This window comes from Hylobates moloch, unplaced genomic scaffold, assembly GCF_009828535.3.
Source record: "Hylobates moloch isolate HMO894 unplaced genomic scaffold, HMol_V3 SCAFFOLD_2, whole genome shotgun sequence".
NCBI lineage: Eukaryota > Metazoa > Chordata > Mammalia > Primates > Hylobatidae > Hylobates > Hylobates moloch.
The window spans coordinates 161,265,142-161,289,607 of record NW_026652277.1 but is presented as its reverse complement, the minus strand read 5'-3'; the positions used below and the strand labels follow the sequence as shown (position 1 = coordinate 161,289,607).

Below are 24,466 nucleotides of genomic sequence, written 5' to 3'. Positions count from 1 at the left end.
AAGAGCAATGTACAAGACACATATACTTCCCTATATGCAAGAAGCATTGTCTGTGGATTTACTACTCTTAAAATATTTGAAGGAAAAGTATGATGAATCTGCCGGTTAACATTCATCTTCTAACTTCACTGCCCTTTTTTAAAAGTATGTATTTGGCATTTTTTCTTCAGCAAATATATGTTTGGGGTGTTTAATGCTTAATATATGCTTTAATGAATGACTTTGAAGCCATATATCTTGTTTGGTGAGTTGGGTATGTATCAGCAAATTTCATAATGAAAATAATAATATACAAATGACCTGAAAATTCATGGCAAAATCTACCCTGTTAAATATATGCTACCCAAGATGAGCTAACATATGGGCAATGTTTAAAGGCATGAAAATAATTAAGAAAGCATGGAAATTCTGTGGAAGTAATAATTTATCTTCTATTTTAAATTTGTGAATCAAATAGTTTAATAACATTTTTCTTGGAATCCAACTGCCTATAGACTGCCTGATAGACTGCAGACAACCTTAAGTGATTTATTGGCTACTCTTTGAAAAACACTGATATAAAGCATCCAGAAATAGGTCTCAACATGTATGGAAAATAATATGTAACAAAGGTGATACTTCAAATGAATCAGAAAATGAATGAATGATGTCTAGAAGTGCATTGGCAAAGAAAATAAACAGGGATCACTCCTTATGTAAAACTACATTTCATATGTAACAAAATATATATAACCTTTCATGCATATAACAAAAAGAAACCATAAAGTCAGCAGAGGAAAGCATGGTTTAATTTTTTTTTTTTTTCTGAGACAGAGTCTGACTCTGTCACCCAGGCTGGAGTGCAGTGGCATAATCTCAGCTCACTGCAACCTCTGCCTCTCCTGTTCAAAGGATTCTCCTGCCTCAGCCTCCTGAGTAGCTGGGACTACAGGTGTGTACCACCATGCCTGGCTAATTGTTTTATTTTTTATTTTTAGTAGAGACAGGGTTTTGCCATGTTGGCCAGGCTGGCCTCAAATTCCTGGCCTCAAGTGATCCGCCCACCTTGGCCTTTCAAAGTGCTGGGATTACAGGCATGAGCCACCACACCTGGTCCAGTTTTGAAAAAATAAATTAGGAAGGGGAGAGCTTTTCTAAATGGGATACAAAATCCAGAAGCCTTAAATAAAAAGCTTATAAAGATGAAATCTTTCTTATTTACATACAAATAAAAAAGGCCTGCATTTGTGTCATTCATGACAAAGGCATAACATCCCTAATATAAAGAGCCATTATAAATCAACAAGACGACCTTAAATAAAATGGGGAAAAGCTGAGAATGAAGAGTTGGTCACAGAAAAGAAGTACATATGACTGGCACTAAACGAAACAAATTAAAACAATAATTAGAAATGATTTTTCACCTATTGGGTTGCCAAAGATCTATAGGCCTGCTAATATTAATTGTTGTTGAGGTTGGTGGAAAACAGAGGAACTCTCATACACTGTCTGTGGGAGCATAAATAGTTAGAAACATTTAGAAGGACAACTTGGCAGTATCTATCAAGATTTTAAAGCTATGTACTTTTGATCCCACAATTCCACTTTGAAGAGTTTGTCCTACATTTATTTAAGTAACTGAAGATTTCTGAAATGTGTGCTTTATGTGGCATTTTTGTAACAGAAAACACATACACACACACACACACACACACACACACCTCCTAAATGCTCCATCAATATGAACTAGTTAAATGCATTTGAGTACATACAAATAATGGAATAGTATTTAAAATATCCATGTATATCAATACGGATAGATATCCAATGGATACTGTTAAGTGAAAAATTATTGTTATGTAACAATATGTATAATCTAATTTGGGTTTTAAAAAGAAAAGATATACTAATGGAGATAAAGTAACACATGCCCTCTGCAGAGAACAAGAATGTGGAGAGGATAAATGTCATGCTTTTGAATATATTTGTGCACCATCTTAATGATAATAGTGACCCTAAGAAAGGTTCATTTTTCTTAGAGTAGATACATGTTCTGTGCGTAGAAATTACTTCAATTCCTTAGGCTATCTAAATTAGTCTTTCCTTTCTAAAAAAAAAAAAAATGAGAACATGATTTAAAATATTGGTGCTGATTTTTAAATTTGTGATGCCCCACTAATTTGTGGCTATGAGATCCCATGAAGGCAAGGCCAGGTTTTATATTTGCTGTGGTATTTGTTTCATTTGCTAGCCATATACAGTGAGCAAATATTTGTGGTATGCAAATTACCCAAGATCTGCCTGAAGCTATCTGCATATGCCCAACTACAGTCATCAGCCTGACACCTTATAACACAGATACTATTGTCTTTTATCATCTTGGCCTGAATCCAAGCTTCATTCTCCAGTGGAATAGACCAGAGATAAATCATCTAACTGGCTCATCCTCACTATCAGACTCATTTGTTGTAAACACTTATCGTACAATGAACACAAACTGATCAGTAGCATAAGGCACGGCTGGCACCAAGACCTCTGTTTAAAATCAGATCACCTCTTTTTCAATAACCTCTGAGCATATAAATACCATCTTCAAATATATACAATGCCACATATCAAAATTTTTAAAATTAAGTTTCATTTTTAGCAAAACTGCTCTCTTATTAAATGAAAAGGACTAAGTGTTCCTATTCTGACAAGATCAGGCAGCAGGAAAACATATTGTTTAATTATAGCCTTTGAAGGGAATGGTACATTCTTAAGATGTAACTTTCCAGAAGAGAACTTAGAACATATATTAGGACCTTCTCCCAAAAAGGTTGCAATTCCATAATTATATTTTTATTGTTGGATTATCTGCAAAAGGAAAAGGAAAAGGAAATCTTGTTCTGAAAGTTATCACACTGCAAAAGGCCAACATGGGACTCAGAGCTGAACATTTTCTAGGCCATTTTCTGCATGAGATTATTTTACTTCCCTGTTGGAAGACCTGCCGTAGTACAGTAAAAATGATGTCAGTAGGCATACCTGCACTGACTAGTATTTTGTAAAAGTAGAATGAAATATAATTATCATAGTCATTTTATGATACTGCCTCGTTAAGTAAAATATTGGCTTCTAACCGAGGACTGTTTTTACTTTCATCTTAAATCTATAGTTCATCTTACAAAGTTCATCTTCAAAAGGTAACTGGACATCTACATGCAAAAAAATGAATCTAGACAGAGACCTTTATAAAATATCAAAATTGATCAGGGATCTAAATATAAAGTACAAAACTACAGAATTCCCAGAAGATAATGTAGGAGAAAATCTAGGTGACCTTCGGTATGGCAATGACTTTTTAGATACAACACCAAGGGCATGATTCATGAAATAAATAATTAATATGCTGGACTTCATTAAAATTAACAGCTTCTACTCTCTGAAAGACAATGTCAAGATAATGAGAAGACAGGCCACAGACTGGGAAAAACTACTTGCAGAAGACACATCTGATAAATGGTGGTTACCCAAAATATAAACTCTTCAAGCACAATAAGGAAATGAAGAATCCAATTTAAAAATGGACAAAAGACCTGAACAGAAGGTCTCTCTAAAGAGGTCCTCACTAAAGAGGAAGACCTCACCAAAGAAGATATACAGATGGAAAAGGCAAGTGAGCATATGAAAAGATGTTCAGCATCATATGCCAATAGGGAATTGCAAATTCAAGCAACAAGATGCCACTACTCATCTTTGAGAATGGTCAAAATCCAGGACATTGACAACACCAAATCCTGGTAGAGACGTGGAGCAACAGGAACTCTCATTCATTGCTGACAGGAATGCAAAATGGTACAGCCACTTTGGAAGACAGTTTAGCAGTTTCTTATAAAACTAAATATACTCTCACCATATGATTCAGCAATTGCACTCCTTGGTATTTAACCAAATCGGTTGAAACATTATGTCAGCAAAAAGCCCTGCACACAGATGTTTATAGCAGCTTCATTCATAATTGACAAAACTTGAAAGTAACCAAGATGTCCTTCAGTGGCTGAATGGATAAATAAAATGTGGTATGTCCAGACAGTGGAATATTATTCTGTGCTAAAAAGAAATGAGCTATCAAGCCATGAAAAGACATGGAGGAATCTTAAGTGCATACTACTAAGTGAAAGAAGACAATCTGAAAAGATTATATACCATATAATTACAACTATATGACATTCTGAAAAAGGCAAAACTATGGAGACAGTAAAAAGTTCAGTAGTTGCCAGGACTTAGGGGGGAAAGGGGATGAATAGGTGGGGTACAGAGGATTTTTTAGATCAGAAAAACCACTGTATATAACTACTACTGTATATAACACTGTATCAGTGAATGTATGTCATTATACGTTGTCAAAATCCATAAAATGTGCAACACCAAGAGTGAACCCTAATGTTGGGCTTTAGATGATGATGAGTCAATGTAGTTTCATTGATTCTAACAAATCATCCACCACTCTAGTGGTGGATGTCCATAGTTGGGGGGAGACACCCCCTGACACCTATGAGAATTCGTTGTACTTTGTTCTCTATGTTACTGTAAACCTAAAACTCCTCTAAAAAATAAAGTTCATTAGCTTTTAAAAAGTCAAACACATTTATTTGCCTTTATTTGCAAATTCTAGCCTATTTTAATAAATTGGTGGCAGGGGGTATCTAAATAGTTTCTTTAAGATAACATACATACTTAGGTAAAATACAAGATAGAACATTAAAAATCTTCTTATTCTTCCCCAAATAGAAGCAGTCTAAAGAACAATATCATGTGGACCTCAAAGCAGCAGCCTTCCCTAGGTGAGTTTGAACCAGTGCTCGAGATAGGGAAAACAAAAAAGGCAGCTTGAGGCTCTCCTTGTAGTTGATGTACTCCTGCTTCTCCACTTCTGGAACAATGCAAATTGACCATCTGCTTGGAGTCAGGGCCAGGGAGGGGCAGGGGGCCACGTTGGGATGTGAACCATCTTTGTTCCTTTCCCTGTTCCAAAGGCTGATCCATAACAGTGCATTTCTGGCTTAGTCCCATCACTACTTACTTTCATGTATTAGTTTCAATTTTCCAGCATAAATGGCATTGTACTATAACATATACAATCATAGCCCTAGAAATGGAACAAATTTGATCAAAAAAGGGACGGCCGAATAAAGACAGAATCTTAGGGTTTCCATCAATTTTGTCTTTTTCCACTCTGCTTATCTCTTAATGATGTTTTCTAGAGTGTGTGCACTTTACGAGAAGCTCAACATTTCTTTTTTTTATTTTTTATTATTATACTTTAGGTTTTAGGGTACATGTGCACAATGGGCAGGTTTGTTACATATGTATCCACATTTCTAGGATTGTCTCTCACTCCTAGAATGTGCACAGGGTTCCCAGGACCAGACTGCAGACTGAACTTTGTCAATGAGACCCCATTTGTGGGGTTTGAAAATAAAGCTGGACATTATTGGTTAAGAATTCAGCTGAATTTATGGCCTTGTCTTTTCCCTATTAGTGTGAGAAAGTCTTCCATTCAATTTAATATGAATTAACTGGGTGTACCATAGGCACGGAAGCACATAAGCTCTGCAGATGGAGTCAGGAAGCAGGCTAAAAAAAGCTTGCCTGGCCAGGCTCAGTGGCACAGGCCTCTAATCCCAATGCTTTGGGAGGCCGAAGAAGGAGGATTGTCTGAGGCCATGAGTTTAAGACCAGACTGGGCAGCACAGTGAGACCCCATCTCTAAAAACAAAATTTTAAAAATTAGCCAGGAGTGGTGGTCTGCACCTGTGGTCCTAGCTACTAGGGAGGCTGAGGCAGGAGGATTGCTTGAGCCCAGGAGGTTGAGGCTGCAGTGAGCTATGATTATACCACTGCACTCCAGCCTGGGCAACAGAGTGAGACTCTGTCTCTGAAAAAACAAATGAATAAATAAAAATAAAAAAGAATGCTTTCTACTAGAAGGTTAAATCCTCTTGAAATGATGTAACATATGGCATGTTAGATACTACATAAGACTCCTCTTATAAAATGCCACTGTGGGCATTCAGTGTTTGTGTTAAGTATTTAATTCCTTGCTTTGTACCTTCCAACAAGGAAGGCTGGTATTGAAGAAGGGAGAGAAGAAAGGATTTGTGGCATAACTTGTTGCTACAGTTTGTGTTGCTTTGAGCAGCCATTAAATACATGACTCGCATGAAGCATTGGTTATTAAGAAGACTTAGGAATGACTTTTTGTGAGAAAGACTTGGAGTTCAAGAGTTCTCTCCAATGTGAACCATCTCAGTTCTTTCCTTCTCCAAAGGCTGATCCATACCAGTGTATTTCTGGCTTAGTTCCATCACTAGTTATTTTCACTTATTAGTTTCAATTTTCCAGTATAAATGGCATTGTACCATAACATGTGAATTACGTATGCTATAGACCTGCTCTGTTCAGTTTCAATTAAACAAAGGAATTCACTTTGCCTTGCCAAGCGTGTTGGATGAGTGAATTCATTACTATGATTTTTATTCATTTTATAAATAATGTGTCAGGAATGGGGCTTTGAAAAGTGAACTCATTTAATCCTGCAACGACCCTATGAAGGATTAATGATAGTTGTTTACTGAGTCAATAACAGTTATCACAACACTTTTAATTTGTTTTTGAGCTATAATTAAGGCATAGTGGTTTCAGGTTAGTAATACAATTTGGATAAAACTGGTAGGTAGTTACAGAGATTCTACAATTTTATTTAATTTAAACACGTCATCAAGTCAAACATTTGGTATATTAACATTTTTTCTTAAATTTCCTCTAAAGGTAGCCAGAATGAGTATGCCTTACTATAGCTTTCTAGATATACTTTGTTTCCTCAATGTTTGCATTCATACAAAACAAGAAAATATTTTAAATGATAGTAAATAAAATCTTTTAATTTTTTGATCTTCATTCAAATAATATTTATAAACATTTATCTTAATATTATGAATTATAATTATGAAATATAATGACTTACAATATTAAGAATGACTCAAATCCCACTATTAAAGTTATTTTGGTCATGTATCCACGATTTTCATCTTCCTCTTGTCACAGAGATTACCTTAATAGAACTGTGAACCACAAGAAGATGAAAACAGAAGAGCTGTAATACTGTTGATTGCTTTTCAGAGGTCAGCTTGGATCACACCGTCTGCTCACTCACGAAGGCTATGATGCCACGTGTTGCAGATGGCACATTTACATTTTACAGGTTGTTCTCAGCAATGAATAACACACGACACAGAACACTCCAAATGAAGCTGAGCAGCACCCTGACCGCTCCTTTCATTTGAATTTCATTATCTCAGGGCTTGACATTCTCATCATGGAAGAGCTCACTGCTCTGTTTTGGGCTCCCTTTCAATACACATCTCCTTGGAATTTTTTCCTCCTCTTGGCAGCACACTCAACATGTAAACAACTCCACAGTACTTATGTACCGTGACACAACATTTCAAGCTAAAGGCCACCTACACGGTGGAGCATACTCATGCTCCATAAAGTGGCTAGTAAAATCTTCAACCTACTCACACCCACAGTTCTCACTAATTTGTATGAGCTTCCATCGCAATACTCAAGGACATTTTGTAGAGGTACCATTAGGATGCCAAACTGTATTTCTCCATCACCGTGAGGTACTGGTTAGTTTGGAATAAAGCCCAAATTACCTAATTTAATATTTAGCTAATTCCTTGTCCAATGTGGAGCTTGATAATAATTCAAATGCTGAGACTTCACTTGGTTTTAAAAATATCACTGAAAGGAAAAATTTAGACTGAGTGCCAAAAATATGTTCTGCTCTTTCTCAGATGGTAAAATTCTGTCCCTCTCAGCAGACCTGGTTAGACGTCTATCTTTTTCCCCCTCCAGAAGATGTTTAGGGAGAGGGCATATGACCAATATGAATTTCATATAATAGATCTGTATTTGTACTTGGAGTTACAGAATCTTATTATTTCTATGGACATCTTTAAGAAAACTATAAAATGATACCCTCCCTCATTTCAGGATATAACCCACCACCATTATCTTCTGTACTTATTGAACATGTGACTTGAACTCTATTAGGTACTGGAGATCAACAGTTGAATAAGGCCATCTCTGCCCTCAAAGATTTGCAGTGTATATATATATATATATACACACACATATCTCTTGCATTTAAACATTCATCTTCTTTCCCATTGGCCAGAAAGTAAACTGAATAATGAAAATATTAGCCTAGTGAGGATTGTGACCAGTACTGCTAAAGAAATCAGACTTTGCTCAAGTGAGAAAGACAATGATCTCCCTCTTCCCCCACCTTCAGCCCCTCCCTGCCCTGAGATATCTACCTCCTAATCCCTAGGACCTATAAATGGTACCTTATATGGCAAAAGGGACTTTGCAGATATGATTAAATTAAGGATTCTGAGATGAGGCTATTACCCTGGATTAGCTGGATGGGCCTAATGTAATCACAAGGGTCCTTATAAGAGGGAGGCGAAGGGTCAGAGTTAGAGGGAGAAGGTGCAAAGACAGGAGCAGAGGTCTGAGATGAGAAGATGCTACTCCGATGGCTTAGAACCTAGGAGAAGGGACCACAGGCTAGGGAACGCCAGCAGCCTCTAACAAGTCGGTAAAGGCAAGGAAACAGATTCTCCCCCAGAGCCTCCAGAAGGAATGCAGCCCTGCTGACACTAGACTGCTAGACTTCTGACTTCCAGAACTGTCAGATAATAAATCTGTGCTGCCTTCAGTCACAAAGTTTATGGCGATTTGTTACAGCAACAATAGGAAACTAATGCAGACAAATGCATGTACACAAACATTCATAGCAGCACTATTCATGATAGCTAAATGGTGGGGAAAACCCAATGGACTTTGGCAAATGAACAGAGAAACAAAACGTGGTATATTCATAGAATGGAATATTATTCAGCCATGCAAAGGAATGAAATATTGATAACCTGCTACAATCTGGATGAACCTTGAAAACATTATGTTCAATTTAAAAAGCCAGACACAAAAGGTAACATATTTTATGATTCCATTTATAAGAAATATCACAAATAGGTGAATCAATAGAGATAGAAAGCAGACTGGTGTTTCCAAGAGTCTGGGGGAGGGGGACAATAGTCATGACTGCACAATGGGTATAGGGTTTTCTTGAGATAGATGAAAAGGCTTTGGAACCAGATAGCAGTGGTGGTTGTACTTTGGGAGGACAAGGTGGGTGGACCACAAGGTCAGGAGATTGAAACCAACCTGGCTAACATGGTGAAACCCTGTCTCTACTAAAAATACAAAAAATTAGCTGGGCGTGGGTACGCGCCTGTAGTCCCAGCTACTAGGGAGGCTGAGGCAGGAGAATCGCTTGAACCTAGGAGGCGGAGGTTGCAGTGAGCCGAGATCGTGTCACTGCACTGTAGCCTGGGCGACAGAGCGAGACTCCTTCTCAAAAAAAAAAAAAAAAAAAAAAAAAAAAAAAAAAAAAAAAAAAAAAAGAAGTGGTGGTTGTACAACATTGTGAATGTACTGAATGCCACTGAATTGGACAGTTCAAAATGGTTAATTTTATGTCATGCGAATCTCACCTTAATACAAAAATTAAAAGATGGGGAAAGACTCTTGAATTCTGCAAGGCTACCGAACGTAGTGGCTGAGTATATAATTAGGAACTCAATAAAGATTTATGAAATTAAAAGGTATAAAATATCTGTGTCCTACAATTTTTTTTTAAATTAGTCAAGATCATTCTAGTCTAAGTCTGCTGAATAAGGCAAGTTATCGAACTGAGTAAAGCTATCTTAGTTTTGAAAATAATAATGTGTAGTTACAAAGTTAAGAGACTCACATTTCCCTCTGCCTAGCAAACTTGAACCTGTTCTTCAAACATCCCAGCCCAAATATCATCACCCTTGGAGCCTCCCTTACATCACCAAGTGGCACTTCCCTCCTGGACCTTCTAACTTGTTTGGTTCATAGATACCTAAGCACTTCCAGTTCTATGTCTCATCCGTCTCCTCACAACAGTGTTGGCGTCTCAAGGGTAAGAAATAGTTCTAATCTATTGACATACACTGAGCAGGAAGCGCCAAGTTGGCAAAGGAAAGCACTAATAATCAACCTAACGTTTTAGTTTGTCTTGTAAAGTAGCTCCAAAGACAATTCTAAAAGAGGAATTCCAAACTCGTTTTGAGTAATATCAATATCTTAAAATGAATATATACCTGCTCAATGTGATAGCTGAAAGAAACTCTCCTTGGTTGTTTAAATTCTAATGTCTTTGCTAAAACCCTTCCCTGTCTTTCTTTAATTGACACGCTTTACATCATGCCCCTGGCGTACATAGCGCAGGCAGGCAGAAGCTCTTAAGAGCAACATTTTCCAGAAATAAACATGCGTTAATTTGGTCTCTATAAGGATAAACAACAGGTCTTTGTTATTAAGGAAGACATGATTCATTATTTGTGTAATCAAGCTGCAACCTTAATACTGCCAGGTTTTTCTTAAGACATGGGAACATTCTCTGATAACAATGCAGTTTTGCGCTAATTTTTTTTTTTTTGGTGACGGAGTCTCGCTCTGTCGCCCAGGCTGGAGTGCAGTGGCGCAATCTCGGCTCACTGCAAGCTCCGCCTTCCAGGTTCACGCCATTCTCCTGCCTCAGCCTCCCGAGTAGCTGGGACTACAGGTGCCCACCACCATGCCCGGCTAATTTTTTGTATTTTCAGTAGAGACGGGGTTTCACCGTGTTAGCCAGGATGGTCTTAATCTCCTGACCTCGTGATCCACCCGTCTCGGCCTCCCAAAGTGCTGGGATTACGGGCGTGAGCCACCGTGCCGGGCTGGTTTTGTGCTAAATTTTAAACCAATTTGGGCCACTGAAGATTTGGCAGGGGTGAGGGACAGTCGGTGTAATTATGTGCCTACATTCTGTTACCACACAAAACAAGGTAAAATTCTTAGCATTTTTCTTTGAATTGGGCCACTTCTTGAAACTTGAAACAGCACAAAACTTAGAAGCATTCAATTAAATTGAAATAAAAAACAGCGTTCACCTGAAACTGCACCAAACTGATAAAAGAAGGTTTTACAAAGCTATGCTTGCAAATCTCCCAAATTTTGTAAGCCAGTCTCATTTAGATGGCCAATCACTGGAAAGAAACTCACCTTACCTAAAAGAGCTCTTCAATCGTCCCTGCCCCACCACTCTGCTTTAGCTTTCTTCATGGTTCTTACCACTTCCTGGCATTCTATCATACATTTACTTGTTGATCTGGTCACTGTCTGTTGGCCTCGATAGAATGCAAGCTCCATGAAAGCAGGGACTCCATGTGTCTCATCACTGCCCCATTCACTGCACCCATTCACTGCACTGCCTGACCCAGTAGGCACTCAATTCATATTTGTTAAATATGTCTTTCAATTAAGTTATATTCTAAAATTATGATAAACCAAGAAAATAAGAACCAGTCATTTTTAGCAATTGCAAAGTTCACACAGTCACTGGTGATATTACATCTATTGGAGACACACTGCACAAGGGGAAATGGAAATCAATATGCAGCAATGACCTATTCGATAAGTTATCAATAATATTTATTATCCTTTTTGATGTTGTGAGAAGTAGTTTATTTTCACGGTATGTGGCTTAAGTTATAAATAATATTTGTTTATAAAGATTACTTAAGTTATAACTAATAAATTTATAACTTAATATTTATTTTTTGAATAAACTGTATAGGTAGTGATATAGTTTAAATTCTGAATCACCAGGTAAAAATTTGATATATCTCACAATAAATAAGAATTCTGGCACAGAAACTATTTAATTGCATTTTATGTATACATGACTATATTTTAAACACCGTTTTCCTTGACTATACTTTTTTTTTTTTTGAGATGAGGTCTCATTCTGTCTTTACACTCCATGTTGGAGTGTAGTGGCACAATCTTGGCTCACTGCAACCTCCATCTGCCGGGTTCAAGCAATTCTCCTGCCTCAGCCTCCCCAGTAGCTGGGATTACAGGCATGCACCATCACGCTCAGCTAATTTTTGTATTTTCAGTAGATACAGATTTTCACCATGTTGACCAGGCTGGTCTCAAACTCCTGACCTCGAATGATCTGCCTGCCTCGGCCTCCCAAAGTGCTGGGATTACAGGTGTGAGGCACCATTCCTGGCCTCCTTGACTGTACTTTATCAGCTCTTTGCTGTGGTCTCCATCTCTGATTTCTGGCACTGTACTCAGCTTGTAGGCACAATGACAAATGCAGCTTTACCGTTCCTGGCCAAGCCTTTACACACTCAGCCTCTCTAGTAACCACCTCACCTGATCCAAGGCAACCCTGGGGTCCCAGCTTTAGGCCTGGAGCTCCTCAAGGGCAGTTTGAACACATGTCCCCACCCAAACAGACACAGGGTGGAATTTAGCCATGTGAAAAAAGCTGCATACCATGAAAATAAACTGCTTCCCACAACATTAAAAAATAGTGGTGATATAATCCCAAATTGCTGATTTTGGCCTCAAGTCTGTCCTCGACTTAGGAAGGTGGAAGAAAATCTAGTTGAAATGTCCATGTTGTGGTGATATTGTGTGAATATGAAGTAGTAACTATGACTGCGTCTTGGCCATAAGAATCAACAAGATTTTGGCCAGGCATGGTGGCTCATGCCTGTAATCCTAGCACTTTAGGAGGCCAAGGCGGGTGGCTCACCTGAGGTCAGGAGTTCGAGACCAGCCTGGCCAACAGGGGGAAACTCTGTCTCTACTAAAAATACAAAAATTAGTCAGGTGTGGTGGCAGGCACCTGTAATCCCAGCTACTCGGGAAGCTGAGGCAGGAGAATTGCTTCAACCCACGGGGCAGAGTTTGTAGTGAGCCAAGACTGGGTCACTGTACTCCAGCCTGGGCAAAAGAGCAACACTGTCTAAAAAAAAAACAAAAACAAACAAACAAAATGAACAAGATTTCAGAGCTAGTTCTAATTAACAAAGAAACAAGTTCAATAATAGCTTACATTGGGGCGGGGTGGGGAGCGGGTGGGGAGGCAGGGGCTTCATATCGCTCACCCCAAGTTACTCTGGGGTAGGGACCTATGTCATTAGCAACTTATTATGGGGGTGCTCTGAGTGTAGCCAGAATATTGTGCATCATACATGGTCAGACAATATAATATGTGCTGCTCTCCAGTTAACTGATTAAAACATAATTTATTGGCTTTTAAAGCAGGACACAATGACTGTACTAACAAAACCAAAAATAGAAAAGTCTAGAGTAAAATATAAAAATTCCTGTTTATTCTTCCTTTTATTCTTCAGGGATTGAGCATTGCTTTATGCACACACAAAATGTTTTTATAAAAATAAAACCAACTTTGTATGCTGTACTCCCATGAACTGATTTTCAACAATAGTTCAGAATTATTTCTCTCTCATTTAGGTATTATTATTATTATTATTACTATTATTATTATTTCGAGTCAGAGTCTCACTCTGTCGCCCATGCTGGAGTGCAGTGGCATGATCTTGGCTCACTGCCACCTTCTCCTTCCGAGCTCAAGTGATTCTCCTGCGTCAGCCTCCCAGGTAGCTGGGACTACAGGCATGCACCACCATGCCCGGCTAATTTTTGTATATTTAGTCACGACGGGGTTTCACCATGTTGGCCAGGCTGGTCTCGAACTCCTGACTTCAAGTGATCTGCTCACCTGGGCCTTCATTTGGGTATTATGATGACATTTTTTTCTCCCTCTATATATTAAGAGCAAGGGATGATTTAAATATACTAATACATTTTAGGAGTTTGAAAATAATTTCTTTTTCTAGGGAAGGTAATTTGGCTTTTTTCTTATAATAATATTTAATTTATTAATTTAATTTAAAATACATATACTAAATCATGCCTAAAAGTATGCTATTTTTAAAAATTGCTTTTTTCCACTCTCACATTTCATAAAAACATTTTATTCAAACTCTTCACTGGCATATTTGACATCAGTCTTAGGGAAGGTAATCTGAAAAGTTCAAAGCAAATGGATAAACAATGTCACTAGACTGAGCCTTCTTTAGTTGAAGGCTGCCTTCTTTCTACTCCTCAACTAAGGGCCAGATTTCACAGGTCTTATGCCTTTGATTTAATCAAATCTTCTTTGAGAACATTTTTTTAAAGTATGGTACATCTTCCTTCATGAGATAATCAAATTCAATACACTTGACTGTAATTATTACATCTTCTATCTTCTCCTGCAAGGAATCCCTACAAAATATATATTTTTAAATTCTAAATTTGGTTTAATGTCAGTCAAACACACACACACACAAATCAAGGTTCACAAGGACTTTTCTGGGTTGATAAGGATTTTTACTAACCTCATTAAGCTGCATTTTGCATCATTTGCATTTCGCTACATTTCTCTAAACTGTCCTTTTCTCCTTAAATATTTTTAAAATCTGTGTAATGAGATGGTCTATATACATCATTGTGCTCTACGGAACGTTCTGTAGCTTGGTAACAATGGCAGAAGCAGTGAGTCAGCCAGCATGCATTAAATATGTACTGTGTGCCACATGTGGGGTAGGACTAAGGAAACCAACGGTAAGGTAACATTGCCCTTGAGCAGTTTCCTGGACAGTGGGGAGACCAGATGTAGGTGAGGAGAACAGCACATTGCCAAGCAAAGCAGCAGGAACACACAGTACTTGGGATGAGAGTAAGAGTCTGGGGAGCTGGGACCCAGGACTACATGACCAGAGATGGTGACAGTGCTGGTGACACAGGGGCCTTGTGTGACGTTTTGGGCTTGAATTTTATCCTGAGGTTTGGGCAGGATCTCTGGAGATTTCTAAATTGGATGATGAGAAAACATTAAGAGATGTAACCTAGCTGTCCACCTCCATTATGTCAAGAACCAGCAAATCAACCGAACTGCAACTCAGCCCGAATAAATGTAAAAAATTCACAAACTCCAGCCCATACAAGTGAATCATACACTACTCAGGGCCTCAGTGGGGTCTATGTACTATCGTTTTGAACAAAAGGATAACACTCTTGATTATCTGGTTTCCCAGACCACACACAAAAAAAGAAGAAAACAGCAGATTAGAAGGAAGGAGATGGGAGCTGCCAGAAACAAGTGCACAACAGCAAAATGTGAGAGGTGAGCGAGGCAGGAACTCAGGGAGCCAGAGCAGGGGGATCTGGGGCCAAGTGATCACCTTGGGAGGTAGCTGAGAGGAAGAAATGAGCTAATGTTCGCAAAGATTTAAAGTCCATGTAGGTGCGAAATGAATCTATGTTACATAATACTTACTACTCAAGCCAAGTACAATCAACCCTAAACTACAGATGAGGAGAGTGAGGCTCATGGATATGCCCAAGGCCCCATACCAGCAGGTAGAACAGGCTCAGCCAGGAACTGCGTTCTTCTTTTCCAACTCTAATTCCATTCCTTTGCACAATCCCACACTATTCGAGGGTTGGGGTATGTTCAATTTGAGAAAGCCAGTAAATGTGATTAAATATAAGAAAGAATTGCAATTTAATGATTTTCATGCAAAATAGAAATTAAAATAAAGTGTTGGTGCTTGACAGGCGAGCTTCCTTGTAGCTGCTGGCTTCCCAAGTCCTGTGCTACTCTAGAGAGAGGCAGGAACTATGGGAAGGATTAGCCCTTCTGCACCGAGGAGGCCTGAGAGGGCTCTGGATCCACAGGAACTCATTCGCGCCCTCCTGAGTTTTCTTTGTTGTCAATTCACACCAAATTGAAGAAGCCACAATGAAACCTGTGGGGACCTCCTGATGTTTTCTGTAGACCTGTTTCATAAGCCAGGTGTCTACCTTGGTCTCTCCCTATAATCTGTCCACATTCCCTACCCAATCCTCCAATCCCTTCTCTGAAACTGCATTTCCAAGCTCAGTCTCTGTGTGAAAATGCTAAGGCTTCTTTAATGATCCTGCTCTTGTTCTTTTCTCGGAGGTTTGCACTGTCCCCCATCTGCTGCCCACCTGCCATATAAGTATATGCCCTGCATATGTGTGCTCCACTAATTAATGAGCCTCTATTGGAATTTCCAGCTGATTTCCAGTCCCTGATCACCTGGTTGCATATCCTAGTACAGAGAGCTTCAACATAACTGATGGGGACAGTTGTGTTTTGTGACCAAAACTGTGACCAAAGCCTGTCCTCCAGTGAGACAGCCTTTGAGGCCAGGACAAATACAACCACATTTCCCTAAAAACAATATTGCATGCATCCCAAAGGGTAGACTGTGTCTGGCTTTCCCCCTGCATAAACGTCAATGGAAATCACATTTGGCATGGCCTATGCATTGTGGGTTGGCCGATGGCCAAGAATATACTCAAGCAGACATGGATCTTATATGTCAGGGCAACATTTTTTATGTGCAGTTAAGCTGTGCATGAGGCTTCTCTCTGAAAAAATAAATGAATAAACTTCTCTGCCTTAGTTTCATATCTATAAAAGCAGAACTGATGATTTGAAGTGTTTACATAATTCACCGGAGAACTGTAAGAAACAAGCCATATTTGTAAGCATTTTTGAAGATGAGAGGAATTTGGTGAAGTATGTACAGCATCTTTTTTTTAAACTTGATTTCTTACTTGCCCTGCATTTAAAACATAATTTTGTGGGACATGATTTTGTTTTACAGTAACCCAGGTGCTCAAGGGTACTTTGGGAGTTTTTGTAGTTTCGAGGTTCCATGAAAACCTTCCCTGAGATGGCTAAAGACAAAGCCCACATCTGTTAGACACCTTTGTTTATGGAGCATTAGGGCTGTGACAAAAAGGCTGACATAAGCCAGGATATTTAGAAGTTAAAGCTGGAGCTTTATTCTAAATGTATGCTACAGAGCTCCTGGTTTTCCACGAAGTCTGGATTTTAAAAACAAAGTTGGCTTTAATTTTCAACTATCTGGCTTGTTTCAACTATAGTCACAGTCATACAGTTATTTAAACAAATGTCTTTGAACTTCCTTAACTTAAAAAAGTGACCCTAAGGTTAATGAATGTTGTGAAATGCTTATTGTTTGAGCAAATGAACTGGCCCCCGCACCGATTGACATGTTCCGTAAGTACCACAAGCAAGCATGACCGGCGCTGTGAAGACGATAGAGTCTCGCACAGGGACCCTAAGATATTTTCACTCTTTATACCATACTGACCACTCTCAAAGTTTGGGACTGGCTATATTTCCTTTTATCCCCTTATTAAAAATGCCCCAAGTCAAGCTGCTTTAAAAATGGAGAGTTGCCAAATTTCCCTTACTAAGAAAATAAGACCCAGGATGTGAAGTGCAGAGGCATGCAGCAGGTGGTAAATTAAAGAGAAGTTAGGTGTAGAGTTTTAAGCAAGTCTCAGTTAATGATACAAAAGCTACCGTGTCCCTTTCCACAGTAAGTGGAGGAAGAGAAAACAGAATGCACCACCATTCCCATGCAACAGTCTCAAAGAAATATGCTTCTTTGTGTACAGGTCAACACTGTGTACCCTTCAATAGGGTATTTCAGAGCATTTTTGTGCATGGCACAAGATCTTTAGCATTCTAATAATAATGTGCTTTCACACTGGCAATAAGCAAGTATCTTAATAGCATACGAAACAGTAGAAACCCATTTTGTCTGAGTGGCTTCATTATATGTTTCTTAGACCGATGATGGGTCTCACCAGGGGAGTACAGAGGAATCATCTGTGAAACATTTCTTAAAAGTACCCCTTTCTTCCCATGGGAGATTCTGAATTAGTAGGTCTGAAGTGGGGCTGGTATGGCTCTTGATCCATGATAGGTAGACAGAAAAATAGATGATAGGGAGGTAAGCAGGTAGGTGGATGGATGGATGGATGGATGGACAGACAGACAGGCAGGAAGATTTTAATTGCACAAGTGATTCTAATGGGCTCCTCAGTTGAGGAACTGCTGCTCATATTAAATTGCATATGGCCACAGCATTCAATTCCAGTAAGAATTAATTCAGAGTTTCTATATAAGTAGCAGCACACAATAAAAAGCACAGCTCAGGCTTGATTTCAGCTAGCATATTCATTTGCCTGCTTATGGAACACACCTCCTCTGCCAGGTACGGTACTCAGTATAAGGCTCAAGAAGGAGATGTGGCCCTGTTCTTGAGGAGCACGTGAAGCAGCATGATGGTGTATGTGCTACGTGTTCCAATGGGGTAGAAGAGAGTTTTCCGGGAGGAGAGGAGAGGAGAGGAGTGAGAACACTCATTCTATCCAGAGGAGTTGAGGATGGTTTGGAGCAAGTGGGGACACTTGAGCTGAGGCTAAGACAAGGAGGAGGCTTTGCAATATGGCAATAGGGGACATGCAAGTGAGAGGGTCTCGGGAGAAATGGTGGGGGCTGGAGCAGGAGGGGCAGTTAGGGAAACATTCAACCCCCATCCCCCCCAGCCTCCCCTGCCAGTCCCTGGCGGTTCCTCCCAATACTAGATGCTTCACTTGTATAAACATTTGGAACTTAAAACCCTCTGTCACTGACACCTTCTCAAGTGATGCTCATGACCATGTGAGGTAGTTAAGTCAAACATTATAAAAGATGGTTTTACTAAATTGCACTGTTTCTATTAGAAGGCATGTATTAACCCTGTTGTAAAAAACACCATTTATTAACCAAAACACCAGAAAAGCAAGTTATCGAAGCATCCCTAGGCTTTAATATTTAAGGTCACTATCAATTTAAAATGATCTGAAACTCATTCTGGAGTGTGTGTGTGTGTGTGTGTGTGTGTGTGTGTGTGTGTCTGTGTGTGTGTGTGTTTGGAGCAGGAAGTACAAGGTTGAACAGGACCTATTTCTCTATCACTAAAAAGCAGGGCGCCTGTGGTAAGTCACATGGATACAGCAAATATAGCATCGATGTCTAATCGTGGCTCTGACCCAGCCTCTTGGTACAGATACAGTTAGTGATGATTAAATCATAGCAGTGCTATTTGGGGTCTAATAATGTACCTCTTCTATTATATAGAATTTGACAAGGGATGTTTAACATCTCTTTTTAGTTAAATTTTACATGTAGTCTCTTCAGAAATAGTTTTTGCCACTGTGGTGAATCTTCACTTTTAGTATTTAATTTGCTTGTAAGATGTTGGAAGAGAAACCAACCTTCCTGATTAGGAAGTAGGTGACTAAGTCTCTCTGTAACCACCTTCTTTGATCCAGTCTACGGACTCCAGAAGGATGGATTATAGAAAGTCTGGCTTCAGTTTCCTTTGTTCCTATCCTGATACATTGCCTGGAAGCAGTATTTCACCTCTGCTCTTTTCTTTCAGCCATTTCCTTGAAGGTCTCATTAATCTCACGGCCTCACATCTCACCTGGAAGCAGATAATTCTCAAACACAAAATCTCAGCTAGACTGGCCTGCTAGACTGGAGGGAGGAAGGAGGGAGAGAAAGGGGAAAAAAAGAGAGAGAGAGAGGACTCTAACAGTGGTTGTCACCCTCATGGCTCATTAGAATATAGTGGGGAGCTTTTAAACAAATACCAATGTCCTGACCCCACTCCAAAGTCCCTGATTGAATGTGTCTAGGGTGGGGCACAGAGATGAGTATTTAAAAGATTTCCAGATGATTCTAATGAGTAGCTAGAGTTGAGAATGACCACTCTAACTCTTTGGAAGACATAAAAGATGTCTATGATGTGGAATCTGCCCTCAAGACGTTTAAATCTTGTTGGGAAGGAAAGACTCAAATGCAGACTAATCTCAGATGAACTTCCAGTAAGTACAAAACTGGCTGTTGAATTCCATCAGCGCCCTGAGAAAATTCAGGGCTTGGAGACCAGTTGAGAAGGCATTGTAAGATGGGATATGTGCTGGGCCTTGACACAGGGCTGGGATTGCAGTAAGTTTCCTCTGCCCTTCCCCACTGCCACCACCTCCATCAAGAGACTTCTAAGTGGATTTCATTCTTAGGAGCTTCCACTCTTGCTTCTTTCCAGTCCATTCTTCCCAGTCTCGTAAAACCCTTCAAAGGCTCCTGAAAGCTGGTAGGACAGAGGCCAAGCCTCAAGGCCCTCCGTGATTGGTCTGAGGCCTCTACCTCTCATCGGGCCCCAGCCACACTGGCCTTGTTGCTCAGACATCCCAGTCAACGTCCTGTCTGGGGGCGTGGGTGTTTGCCGGCCACTCAGCTTGACACATTTTTACCCTGGCTCTCACGTGGCTGATTCCTTTTCATTCCCTAGGCCTCAGCCTGCATGCCACCTCCTCAGGAAGCTTTCTCTGGCTACCGAGTCTGGAGTAGCCTCCACCCCAACCTCATTCTCTATCCAAATACCAGTTGATTAACTTAGCAGCACTAATCACAACCCCAAGCATTTTGTCTATTCATTACTAATTTTGCTTTCTCTACTAGAAGGAAGGGGCATGCTGACAGAAGCTCTGTTTCATTCTCTCATATCCACACTAACTAGGACATTGCGTGGCACAGAGTGGGTGACCAGGAAACATCAACAGGATGTATGGATGAATTAATGACTGAATGGCAAGGAGGAGAAGGCGTTCTGGGTGGGAAGAACAGCAAGAATGAAGGTACAAATGCTTTTGTGGATACAGAACAGACAGTGGAACAGACTGGTAGATGTAGAGGATACATGGAAAATAACAGAAGATACAGGTTAATAAGTCAAATGTAATCATTACTAATAACAATAAATATAAGGATTTGAACTTGACACCTGTAAAGGTATAAATGCTGTGCTGGGACTGAATGATTCAGGTCTGAGAAAGGAAATCATGATTCCAAAGTCCAGTCCTGAGGCACAATTTCAATCACTATTCCTAATTAGAAGATTAAATATTTGGAAAAAATTGGTTTATGTGAAAAAAATTCAAAATAGTTTTGGGGAGATAGCTGGATGTTGGGGATTATCTATAAAAATAATAAAAGAGCTACCTATAAAAACAATTAGGCAGATACTTTATACCAAATAGTAGGAAACCCTGAAACTTTGAAACCATAGCTCTGAAACCTGAAACTGAAACTTTGAAACTATGGCTTCTCTTGACATAGACATCAAAATTTAAATGAGCTTATTGTTTCACTGTGTGTTTGTCAAATCTTGCAGTGGTTCACAGGGTAATACAGAGTTTGGAAAGAGTCATGTGGAATGTAACGTGTTAGTATTACTAGTGAAAGAAAAAAGACTATTCAGGCACAGGTGTGGTCAGATGAGACAAAGGCACAGGTACTCTGTGGTCTTCCCTCTAATCATGATCTCTCTGGAAGAAGAAGAGAGAAAAAGTAAAATTCTTTCATATTCCAGAAAGGTGTGTCTGCATTTCATTTAAATATCATTAAAAACATATGGGGAAGACTCCATAATTTTTGTTAATGACTCTAATATTATCACATCTTTCAAATGAAAATTCTGAATAATTTTTTTTACAATGGTAACAGATTTCATACGTGGGCTCTACCAAAAAGCATTCTATCTTATAAATTGTCATAAATTTGTGAATGTTTATGAAAGAAACACTTCACAACTATATTTTGTCTTACCCATATACTAACTTCTATCCAAGAGGGTATTCAGATATATAGTAAGATCATATGACACTGATATTTACAAATTAATTTGCTTTTTAAAAAATTGCTCCAACTTAATTAAACGTCATTAAATGTTTGTTGACTTAATTCAACAAACATTTACTACATACACTTACTACAGCCCAAGCACTGTGCTCAATGTTATGGAAAACACAAAGGCCAAGAATCTCCACTCTTAAAGCAGTAAGACAACATGAAAAATGATGAGTTGAATTTTGCTACTGTTACAAAAGGCTGGATTCAAGTTTATAAATTACTGGCTTATTTATTGGGTGAGCTCTTAGCCTCAGCTACTTATGTGTAACTTGGGGGAGATTATATTTACTTACAGAATGACTGCAAGTATTAATGATGTAACATGTGTAAACTACCTAACTTGATGCCTAGGACATAATGGACACTCAAAAAAGTAAGGTTCCTTCCTTTTAAGACATTTGACATTTAGCTAAATATGATTTGCCTTTGTTATATATGTTCTTGGTACCTGATTTACAAAAATAGAACTTTGAAGTTGACTTTTTACATATAACATCTTACATCATCTATTTTTAATTTTTCATGTGAATTGTTACATTTGGATAGATACAATCTGTGCATGACCCCCAATCTCATAGATGTCATTGAATTCCACTCCTTTCCAAAGCAGGTTCAAGGCCTAGCTCCCTTTCCTTCTTTACTTCATCTGATGATGATGTTTATGAGCAGTGAAAGGTTAGAGGCAAGGAAAGAGAACAGAAATCCTGGACATAGATGACACAGATATTTAATTTCTAAACAATCAAGCACTGATACTTATGGAAGTAAGTATCATGAAATGTATATATTCATGTACATGTGCAATGGAATTTAATGTACATGAAATGTACATACTTATGGAAGTATCAATGCTTGATTGTTTAGAAATTAAATATCTATGTTAAAAGTTACTTACCAAAAGTAACTTTTTGGTAACTTTGCTAGTTACCAAAAATGGCTTCCTATATTTGGAAACAGAAAGTTGAGAAGAACTCCGGAGAGGAAGAATAAGGTAAAAATGGAAAGTGAAACTGCGTATGAAGGGATCTTAACAGTGCATTCCAAATTGGAGTTATCTACCTTGTAACTAGGTATCCCCTGGAGAACCTGAGGTTAATATGATTGGGAAATGCTGCATTCTATATTCCATCTTAGGAATTCACCACAAATATTAGCACCTACAGGAAATTATATGCCAATTCTATCAGCATCTTCTTTTTTTTTTTTTTTTTGAGACAGAGTCTCACTCTGTCACCCAGGCTGGAGTGCAATGGTGGTATGGTCTTGGCTCACTGCAACCTCTGCCTCCCGGATTCAAGCGATTCTCCTGCCTCAGGTATCCAAGTAGCTGGGACTACAGGCATGTGCCACCACACCTGGCTAATTTTTGTATTTTTAGTAGAGATGGGGGTTTCACTATGTTGGTCAGGCTGGTCTTGAACTCCTGACCTTGTGATCTGCCCACCTTGGCCTCCCCAAGTGCTGAGATCACAGATGTGAGCCACCACGCCCAGCCTCAGCATGTTTCTTAACATGCTAAGAAACCTGTCGAATGCTGTTAAACTCAACAATTCTTAAAATTGCCTGAATGTTAAATTCTTTGTGTGTGGATGTAGAGTGGGGAGTTTATTTAATAACCTATGGAATTAATATGGAATGGCGTATAATTTAGAAAATGTTGATTACTGATTCCTCTTTCTATAACCAAAATGCATTTTTGCTTGTGCTTTATATCTTTTCTAACAGTTGTTCTCGACAGAAGCCATTTGACAAGCATTTCTATTTCATCTTGGTGATACAGAAAAATCACAATTCATTCTGCCTTTGGAAAGATGAGTGGTTGCAAAGAAACACTGAGAACAAATTTCAGTGATCCTGAAACAAAAGTAAAAACTTCATTTCAGAAACAAAGACTTTGTCCTGCTTCTGCACACTCTTGGGCCATGACTGTCAGTTTAATCTCAGGAGGTCACAGTCGCTACGCTATTAGAGTAAAACTAGGAAGAAAATTTAGTCCCACGTTCACAGTACTTTTATGTTTATATATGAACTTATTTTTCCTTTTGGTATTTTTATTTTAAAACAGTTAATTTGGTAATACTAGCATTTTGAAAACAGATGCTCCAAAAAACAGATTATTTATCAAATTTTAACTTTTTGCTTAGAAAAATATCTTTACATGGGCCGGGCGCGGTGGCTCACGCCTGTAATCCCAGCACTTCGGGAGGCCGAGGTGGGTGGATCACGAGGTCAGGTGACTGAGACCATCCCGGCTAACACGGTGAAACCCCGTCTCTACTAAAAATACAAAAATTAGCTGGGCGTGTTGGCGGGCGCCTGTAGTCCCAGCTGCTCGGGAAGCTGAGGCAGGAGAATGGCGTGAACCCGGGAGGCGGAGCTTGCAGTGAGCCGAGATTGCGCCACTGCACTCCTGGGCGACAGAGCAAGACTCCTTCTCAAAAAAAAAAGAAAAAGAAAAATATCTTTACATGAATCCTGGATGCTTCTAAGAATATTTATTTTGTGAAACATAAAATACTAAAATAGCACAATGGGTTTCACAATAAATTCAAAGGAAAATACTGTAATTTGCTTGGTAGTTAATAAAATGTTAAATAGTAATCTTTACAACATAAGGGGCATTTCAGAGGATAAGAATGAGTTTCTTTTTTAATTTAAAAGAAAATCTGTTCTAATTTTTTATCAAGTTTTTTAGAAGAGCTAGCAACATTACATTCCCCTACATCAAGGCTGACAATCCCCTAATTAAAGAATCCACACATAGCTACATATATTAATAATACACATGCAAATGCATGTGTACATATTATGTACGTGTGTGTGTATATATAACATTAATAA

The 24,466-nt window shown here is 38.9% G+C and overlaps 1 protein-coding gene across 7 annotated transcripts in view; it reads right to left on the bottom strand.

Annotated features, from left to right (window-relative positions):
* Positions 1-24,466, bottom strand: part of PHACTR2 (phosphatase and actin regulator 2) — a 294,797-nt gene that overhangs the window by 194,063 nt on the left and 76,268 nt on the right. The gene's annotated exons all lie outside the window — the stretch shown is intronic.